The following is a 10517-nucleotide window of genomic DNA, read 5'->3' on the forward strand; positions in this document are numbered from 1 at the left end:
CATAATCACAGCACCGCCCGAGGCTGGAGCTTATGCCAGGCTAAAATCAGAGTTGATTCGACGGTGGCCGCGTCGCAAGAGGACCGGATACGTCAGGTTCTGACACAGGAAGAAATTGGCGACAGGAAGCCTTCTCAATACCTGCGACATCTACGCAGCAAAGTTGACACCGTTACTGTGCCAGACATTCTGCTCAGAACGCTGTGGAGCAGTAGGTTGCCGCCACAAATAAAAGCCATAATCGCCTCACAAACGGACATGCCGCTGGATGACGTGGCGCAGCTAGCAGACCGGATTCAGGACGCGATCACACCGGCTCCGGTCAGCGCAGTCGCGGCGTTGGACAACAGTGCAAACAGTACCGCGTCTGTAGCACGAGCCGACCATGATTCTCTCGCTGCCAAGGTTGAGCTTTTGTGCGCCCAGGTCAGTGCGCTGCTGGCACGTGACGACAACAATAATAGAAGAAGCCGATACAGACGGCGGCGTTCGAGAAGCAGATCTTCCGGCGGTACTACCACTCCGCAAGGCGAGGTACCGTTGTGCTGGTACCACCGACGATTCGGCGATCGGGCAAGGAAGTGCACATCGCCATGCTCGCACCCAAACGCCACCGGCGGTCGACAATAGGCGCAACCGGGTGCCAGTTATCCTCCAAGCGCCTGTTCGTTACCGATAGGAGTTCCGGCGTAAAGTTTTTAATTGACACTGGGTCGGACCTGAGTATCATACCACGAACAGCCGTACATCGTTGCCGGCCGCCAACTGCCTTCAGTCTGACGGCTGCCAACAATTCTTCCATCACAACATATGGCACACAGAAGATGGAGCTTAATCTCGGCCTACGTCGCGCGTACGAGTGGAATTTTACAGTGGCTGACGTCACGGAGACGATCGTCGGGGCTGATCTCCTCGCGCACTTCCACCTGCTGCTGGACGTCGCGAACGCACGCTGGCTTAGCAGTCACTGGCTTAGCAGTCACGGGTTTCCGTCGCAACTCCGCAACGCACAGTGCCAAGTTGGTCCATGCTACGGAGGGTGAGTACACTGAATTACTGCTTAACTATCCGAACTTGACCAGGCCGCCCGGCGCTCCCTGGTTCATACCACATGACACGGTGCATCACATTCAAATGACTGATGGTCCCCCAGTAGCATGCCGACCTAGGCGTCTCGCTCCGGACCGATTGAAGATAGCGAAGGCAGAATTTGACGCTATGATTCGCGAGGGCATAATGCGGCCATCTAAGAGCCCGTGGTCCTCCGCATTACATCTTGTTCCGAAGGAGGGTGGAGCTTGGCGCCCATTCAGTGACTACCGTGCGCTTAATGCGCGAACAGTGCCGGACAGATATCCCGTTCCGTTACTGAGGGGTTATAATCACGCTTTACATGGTGCCACGGTGTTCACAGTTCTGGACTGCGCTAAAGCGTATACACAGATTCCGGTGGCCAATGACGACATTCCAAAGACTACAATAATAATGCCTTTCGGTTTATTTGAAAGCAAATTTATGACTTTCGGTTTACGCAATGCCGCTCAGACCTGGCAAAGGTTTATAGACTCGGTTCTCCAGGGGCTTCCGTTCTGTTTCGCCTACCTGGACGATGTGTTAGTGTTCTCTGCTGACCACGAACAACACCGACAACATTTGCGAGAGATTTTCGAGCGATTGGAGCGTTACGGTATCGTCTTGAACGTGGACAAGTGTGTTTTTGGGCAGTCAGAGGTGACATTTCTTGGCCATAAGATTTCTGCTGAAGGCTCTCTTCCTCTGTCCGAGAAGGTGGACGCTATGTTGCAGCTACCCCGACCAACTACGATCAAAGAATTACGTCGTTTTTTGGGGATGCTCAATTTTTATCGACGACACCTTCCCCACGCCGCGGAGCTGCAGGAACGTTTGGCGGCGGCATTATCAGGCCCTAAAGTAAATAGCAAGTCTCTGATACAGTGGACAGAGGACATGTGTTCTGCGTTCGAGGCAAGAAAGAAGAGCATGGACGACGCGGCGCTTCTCGCACACCCACGGCTCGACGCGCCATTAGCAATTGTCGTAGACGCGAGCCAGACGGCGATCGGTGCCGCGTTGCAACACTGGTCCGACAACGCATGGCAGCCACTGGCGTATTATTCCCACAAGCTTTCGCCTGCACAGAGAAAATGGAGCACATATGACCATGAGCTCCTGGCAGTATACCAGGCAGTGAAATATTTTCGCCCCCAAGTGGAAGCGCGAACTTTCACGATGTATACAGACCACAAGCCACTCACGTTCGCCTTCCGTCGGAATAGTGTCAACTGCTCTCCCCGTCAATTTCATCACCTTGAGTTCGTGGCCCAGTTTACTACAGACATTAGACATATTTCTGGGATCGACAACATTGTTGCGGATTGCCTTTCACGGATCAGCAGTGTTTCCAGTACCATAGACTTTCCTGCACTGGCACAAGCACAGAGAGACGACGAAGAACTCCTTGCCTATGTTAAAGATACGGCTTCCGCATTGCAACTGAAACTCGTTGATGTTCCGGGGGAAGATACACAGCTATACTGCGACGTTTCTCACGGCCGACCTCGTCCCTTTCTGACGCCGGCTTTTAGAAGACAAGCCTTTGATATAGTACATGGATTGTGCCATCCCGGGGTACGCCCGACATTCCGCCTAGTATCGCAACGTTTCGTGTGGCCAGGCATGCAAAAAGACTGCCGCGAGTGGGTCCGATCTTGTCTTCAGTGCCAACGCTGCAAGATTAACCGCCATGTACACGCACCGATCGGCGATTTTCCGGATACCACCGCCCGCTTTGCCCACGTTCATTTAGATGTAGTCGGACCACTTCCACTTTCGAATGGGCAAAGATATCTGTTTACAATGATCGACCGTTTTACACGTAGGCCGGAGGCAGTGCCGGTGGATAATATCACAGCAGACACATTAGCTTCCGCTTTTGCAATGACTTGGTTGGCAAGATTTGGATGCCCACTACATATTACCACTGACCGTGGACGGCAATTTGAATCAGACCTGTTCTCACAGCTGGCCAAGTTTTGTGGTTACACCCACCATAAGACCACAAGTTATCACCCAGCAAGCAACGGAATGATAGAACGCTGGCACCGTTGTTTGAAGGCCGCGCTGATGTGCCACGAAGAAAGCTGGACAACCGCACTACCAGTGGTCTTGTTAGGCTTACGGACTACTTTCAAACCAGACCTGGGCTCGTCAGCGGCAGAACTAGTTTATGGAGAAACACTGCGCCTTCCTGGGGACTTTGTAGACGCCGATGCCACAGAGACAGTTGCTACTGGCCAGCCGGATTTCTTGCGACGATTGAGGGACCATGTATCAAAGATTCGCCATCCGAAAGCCACACGTCATGGCAAGCCGCCCACTTTCTGGCACCAGGACCTGGAACAATGTCGTCACGTCATGCTCCGCACTGAGGGCGTTAAACCGCCTCTACAAGCTCCTTATTCTGGTCCATATGAAGTGCTACGGCGCAGTGCCCACACCATGGATATCCTAGTGAACGGCAAAACCACGACTGTTGCGTTGAATCGGGTTAAACCTGCGTATGTTTTTCCCGACACCCCACTAGCGGCACCTCGTCGTAGGCATCCACCTACCGCTGTTCCAGACACTGACGCCACATCTCCGGCGCCGGCTCTTCAACATCCGCCGCCCAACGCAGCACAACATCCGCCTCCTGACGCTGTTCCTCCTCCTCCGACGAGGACGACCCTTTCTGGACGTCGGGTGCACTTTCCGGCGCGGTATCTCGACGCCGACGCTCCGCTTCCGCCCGGGGGGCTGATGTAGCGACGCTGCCGCGCGCTAATTCAAGCTCGCCGGTGTGTGTGTGTGCTGTGCGCGTGTGTCAGTGCAGTGGTGTGCGGTCGTAATTACTTTATGCGTCGTTTGTGTAGTTCCGCGCCCAGCCTCTAGAGGCGCTGTGTTTTCTAGCTTTTATATACGTTCTGTTTATTTTTATTATTCCTTGTTTTTTGAGTTAGTTAGTAGTTCCGTGCCTCCTGACTTGTGTGGACGAGTACTGTTTTCTCTCCTAGCTACGGAAGTTTCCGAGGATTAAGGATCCTCTGTATAGGCCGGAAGCAAATTTTATAGCTCCGATCTGTCCATGCATGCCAGGCGTCGTCAGATACGCGCTCGCAATAAAGTTATTGTTGCTCAACTGAAGGTCTTCATTCTTCTGAATCACGTTAAGCGAAGGTCGGACAGCAACCAGTTTAGCTGAATCCGACAAGGCAATTGCCGTATCACAGCTTTGGGGTTGGTCACAATGGTAGCAATCTGGAGTAGAGAACAGTCGACTTGGAAGTGTTCAGTACTTCTGGGCTGGCAGCCAACTTACTACGCCCTTACTATACCTATTTTATTGGGGCTCATAATACCCTAATTTATGCAGGTTAACAATTCACAATAACATCAGTACATACAGTAAGTGTCAGTATTGATCTTGAGCTAAAAGTTTGACTACCACTGGCCTTGAAGATGAAGTTTTAAAGTTTGTGGGTAAAAAATCTTTATTATAAATTACATAGACGGCATTTCGTTGCTTGTTGACAGTCCTGAGGAAGATTTAGAAGAAATACGAGTGAAGAATGGAAAGTAATGCACAATAATTTTATTACGAAAATTTTAGTAGGTAACAAAATAAAAAAAAAATCACAAATGAACTTACACCTTTTACCTCCTTTTCTACATAGTCGTCAACGTTCTCAAAACGTTTCTCCCATCTCGGTTCAATATGTCCTGTTTGTAGAACGCTGTTTGATTGAGTGTAAGCATCCGCAGACTGCTAATTTCACTTCCGCATCTGTCGCAAAACACTATCCGGCCAGCAATTTCTGTCTCCGATTAAACAGATGGAAGTCCGATTGTGCAAGGTCCGGACTGTATGGTGGATGCTGGAGCATCTCCCGCCCAAATTTGGCGATTCTCTCATGAACAGGAGCAGTAACATGGGGATGATCATTTTCACGAAAAAATTTGATACCGTCAGCATTAATGTTGTGGCGTTTGTCATGAAGGTCACAACGCAACATAACCAACGTTTTAATATGGGGTGCAGCATTCACAATGGTCCTGTGTTCAGTTAAGCCCACAAGTAACACACTATGCATATCGCAGAATACTGTCACAAGCACTTTCCTAGCAGATTGTGTCACTTTGAATTCTTTTCGTACTGGGGAACCAGCATGTTTCCACCCACAGAGGCCTGCTTGATTTCGGGCGTGTAGTGGTACGACAACGACTCATCACCAGTGATAATTCCTTTCAGCAAGTCGTGCTCATCTGGGGTATAACATGTTAAGTGATCCAAGCTTGTCGTCATTTGCTGGCCCTTGTGGTTTTCCGTCAGGTTCTCAGGCACCAAGAGAGCACTAAATTTACGAAATTTCAACGTGTCATGAACAATGTAGTACACCACATCATAGGAAATGTTGAATTGTCGCAAAGTTTCGCAGCTGAATACGCCGGTCATTCAAAATTACTGCCTCAATGGCTTTGACATTCTGCGGGGTCACAGCTGTTACCAGCCGCCCGGAGCGTGGCGAATCACTAAGGTTCACACAACCCTCATGGAAGAATGCACCCCCACCTGGAGACATTGCTACAGTACATATAGTCGTCCCCATACAAGCCATACATGTCCCTGTGAATTTGACTCAGTTTATGTCCTCTGGCAGCCAACGGCCTTGCCGCAGTAGTAACACCGGTCCCCATCAGATCACCGACGTTAAGCGCTGTCGGGCTGGGCTAGCACTTGGATGGGTAACCATTTGGGCTGCCAAACGCTGTTGGCAAGTGGGGTGCACTCAGGCCTTGTGAGGCAAACTGAGGAACTACTTGACAGAAGTAGCGGCTCCGGTCTCGTAAACTGACACACAGCTGGGAGAGCGGTGAGCTGACCACATGCCCCTCCATATCCGCATCCAATGACGCCTGTGGGCTGAGGATGACGCGGCGGCCAGTCGGGCGTTGGGCGTTCCAAGGCCTGTTTGGGCGGAGATGTCCTCTGGTGCACAAACATCGAACTACAATTAGCTGCTTTTCACAAGTTGATGGCAGTAAGATGCCCATTAGGTTTGTTTCGTCGTTCAGACTTCTTTCGCTAGAGCTGCACAGGAAAACAACATATCCTCTGTAGCGCAAATTTCAAACTATGTTGTCGTGAAATTTTCACATTCTAGCTGAAATACCAGGGGAGAAAAAAAAATTATTGTGCGTTACTTTCCGATCCTCCCTCATAGTAAAAATGTTCAGTCACACCGATAGAAAAATTCAGTTTCCTGGTGAGCTCGAAATTGAAAGTTTGCAATTCTTCGATTCGATCATTAAAAGGCAGAGGAATAGGCACCTATTTACAGGAAACTGAGAAGAACTGATGCCGCGACCTCTAATAATTCATGTAATCCATGAGATGCCTTCTGCAGTTTAGTGCAATCAATGTGCCAAGGAGTAGGAAATATAGGCAGACAGAACTGAACATCATTAAGGCAATAGCAGTCAACAACAGTTACAAAGTAGATATTGTTAATAAATTGCTGCGCAAAAGGTAATAAGAACAGTAAGAATGAACTTAATGAAAAAGAAAAGGGTCACATCGCCGTATCATCGGAAGGTCTCGCAAAAGACCGCAAACTTTTTTAAACGACATGGTGTTAGAATAGCATTCCAGACAAATAATATAGTGAGGTATACCCTGATGCATGATGTAGATAAAAAGCCGAATAAATTCGATAGATCAGGAGTTTATAAAATTCAATGTGCGTCCTGTGATGCAAAGTATATTGGACAGACAGGAATAACATTTTCGACCAGATACAATTATCATAAAGATGCAGTCAGATTAAGTAACTATGACGAATCAGTTGTTGCGAGTCATATATATGAAACAGGCTAGCCCCTTAAGGGAACAGAAGAAGACATGGAAATCTTGCACAAAGCAAAAAATGGGAGCAAACTCGAGCTGCTGGAAGAACAGTGGATCGCCATTCATGAAAAGAAACAAGGAAATATTCTGGGCGTGCAATTGAAACCCAACAAAACGAAATTTTTTAATGACTTCAAAAAATTATTTTATGGCAGATAAATAACTATAAATTTACAGTACCTGTTATACGAAATAGCTAGAGACTGTTGATCGTAAACTTCAGGGAATGAGAAAAAGTAGGCGACCAACAAACAGCATTATGGTTGAGGCAATAGCTGTTCGCGCAGTATACAGTGGCCAATGCGAAGTGACCATATTTCGTTGGAAGCGCTGAACAGGACGTGTTCATTCCTTTATTCGGAAGGGGAGGCCGAAATTGTTTGCCCGTTGTGGCAATATCGTGGTGCACATCCTCCAATCTTTCTCAAACAATTTTACAGAAGCTATTCGGTCAGAAAAATAATTTTTGCGTTACTTGTAGCTGTATATGTCAGCTTCATGATAACGCCAATAATTTAGTTAATGATCATAGTTATTGTGATATTTGTATTTGAGTAAGACATTGCGAAAAATTCAAAACGTTTGCAATGAAAAGTAGGGAATCGCTGTGATTTTGCGCTTAGTGCATATTACACAACACGCTGCTGCATGCCAGCGATAAATCCAGGATAAAATATCCACAAAATTTTCATATTATATAAACGGTGTGAGATATCGAAACGAGATTTTTGCAAATGATAGCAGGCAAAGAGGAGATATTTTGCCGTATGATTATTACGTAAAACTTCATTATTTGTCATGTTATTTCACTAACAACACTTTTTCGATGAAAGAACGTAAATTTTAAGTGTCATCCATAGCTGGTGAAACGAGAAATAATTTAGGTTTTGGAAAAAACACAAGTAAAGATATTAAACGTTTATTTTCGTACAGAGAATGTACTTTTTCATAAGCTATTGACCTTACTTTACCTCAGTTCCTTACTTAATAAACTTAATAAGGTACTGTTCCAGAGCCGGCCGCGGTGGTCTCGCGGTTCTAGGCGCTCAGTCCGGAACCGCGCGACTGCTACGGTCGCAGGTTCGAATCCTGCCTTGGGCATGGATGTGTGTGATGTCCTTAGATTAGTTAGGTTTAAGTAGTTCTAAGTTCTAGGGGACTGATGACCACAGATGTTAAGTCCCATAGTGCTCAGAACCAGTTTTACTGTTCAAGAATTCTCTCGCAATTGCTTCTGCACAACATATTAGTGAGGCGACGTGTAAACTATGCTCTGTTTTGTCAAAAGAAGCAAATTTTAACATGGCAGTAAGAGAAATGTAGCTTTTACTCAAAATTCGCACTCAACACTTCTCAAAAACTCACAAAAGGTTAACAAGCCAGAAGAAAATAAATCCGTGCTTTTGTCGCATTTTCAGCGAAATCCTTTTTTAGATACTAAGCATAAGTGACAGTAGATCTTTTTGAATGGTCACCCTGCAAATATGGGCATGGAGCTCCGCATAATATTTACAAAAAATGTGGGCGTGGGCACCAGTTTAAAACGGCACTTCTCCTGCAGGGCCTGGCATTTCCCATGAAGTACCTGCCTGCAACCCCCACTCATGTCTCTCCGATTGCACGTCTACCGCCCACGTTATTCTGCGTTCACTCTATATAATAATATCGCGGACACGTCAGTACACAACAACCGCCAGACCTCTGCAGTATTGTCAACTTGACACTCTTGGATCCCACAGCAGATCAGCAGAACGCAAACTGGTGTAGTGTCTGGTGTGAGATGGGATGACTACTGTCACAAACCCACGCTGTTAATGTAATACGAGGACCACAACCAATTTGTTCTTATTCTATTTGATTTTATTAAAGCTTAAATTTTGTTGGTAGACTTTTTTAGTGTTTTAACTGCACGAGTTAAGTTTTTACAACCTGATGACGAGAGCTTTATCTTTCGAAACGCGTTGTTAGGCTGTATGTAGGACAGAAATATGGTTGAATGCTAGCAGTTATTATCGTAAAAGTACATCACCATGGGAATATGAGTCTGTCACCCACGTTACCTACCCACTCATTAACACTAAAGCGGACCTGAAGCCATGCTACTATGATAACTGAAGGATTTGCATGTTTTCACAGTTGGTTACTACGGTAATATGTTTCCCATAAGTGAAGTCACCTGGTCACTTCCATTCTGAAGATAATCTCAGGATCAGATTTTGATCCGATCTTGACTACTGGTAATAGATGCACTCGTTCACGCTGAAGGTTAGTGTATATAATTTACAAATAATTCGCAGAAGTTGTCGGAATTATAATGACTGAAAGTTCTCAACGGTCGCAGGTTCGAATCCTGCCTCGAGCATGGATGTATGTGATGTCCTTAGGTTAGTTAGGTTTAAGTAGTTCTAAGTTCTAGGGGACTGATGACCTCAGATGTTAAGTCCCATAGTGCTCACAGCCATGTGAAACATTTTTTTGGAAGTCCACTGCCGCTGTGAAAATGGTGCCATAGCCACGTAGCAAAACAGTCACTACTATTCGAGAGAGCAGCAGTGATTTCATAGAACAGAGAAGCTTCACTAATTACCATACTGGGTGTGGTGGTCTAGAGGCAAAGCTGTGTTCGCTGCCTTTTAACCTAGCATTCACTTGTCAACGATGAGGAGATCAGGCAGAGACGATACTTCGTTAGGATTCCATTTTACAGTGCAGGTCCACTTTCCCCAACTGGAAAACTGGTTTGGAACATGCATGTCACCGAAGTGACGACCAATTGATTGGAATCGTTTCAGAACCACCTCACAGCGAAAAAACATATGAATCCAAATTTTTAAGCAAAAAAAAAAAGCGTTTTCTGAGAAACTATCGTACTTCAGCTCGGGGTGGAGCTTAGTTTCTTTTACACAAAGAAAATTTTTCAGTAGCACAGTAGATGATTCAGCATTTGGCTTTCTGCTTTCCTTAAATCAGACATCAATGCAAACATGATTATTTGCGTCGTTGCGCGAAAACGTATGCCACAAAGGACCTGCGACAAAGAATAGTGCAAGTGACAGGTATACACACACTTCAATGATTCTTTCTTTATTTATCACAGTTTACAAACAAAAGAGCACAACTCAGGCATGTGTTCACAACTAGACAGTAGTACAAAGAAGATACAACAGATAATCAAACAGAGGATATAACACACAATATAATGTTTGGCTTCTTGGTCACTGACTGTTGCACTCGCCACATTAGCTCTACCCCTCCATTTTGGAGAGCTATATTCAAACAAACGAGACACTGTCGCTCTGGAAACCTGGAGCGCTCCGAACCTCAGGGTACATGCATTTGATGTATCTACCAGAACGGATCTGAGGGGCTGGAGGGGGAGAGATATCCGACGTGAGAGGCTGGGGAGGTTTGGCTGGAGGATCCGCATGCTGGGGGAAGGGGCGGACTGTGGTAACTCGGTAAACGCTGGTTTCAGGTAGTCAACTGAGACTGTGATATGTTTTCCATTTTTATCACCTGTGAAGGTCTGGGTGTTATGGGAAATCACAGTGAA

At 46.5% G+C, this 10517-nt stretch overlaps 1 pseudogene; it reads left to right on the top strand.

Annotated features, from left to right (window-relative positions):
* The first annotated feature begins 5716 nt into the window (after positions 1 to 5716).
* LOC126102332 (5S ribosomal RNA) lies at positions 5717 to 5834 on the top strand (annotated as a pseudogene).
* Positions 5835 to 10517: the final 4683 nt, after the last annotated feature.

The sequence above is a fragment of the Schistocerca cancellata genome, chromosome 9, assembly GCF_023864275.1.
Source record: "Schistocerca cancellata isolate TAMUIC-IGC-003103 chromosome 9, iqSchCanc2.1, whole genome shotgun sequence".
NCBI classification, from domain to species: Eukaryota; Metazoa; Arthropoda; class Insecta; order Orthoptera; family Acrididae; genus Schistocerca; species Schistocerca cancellata.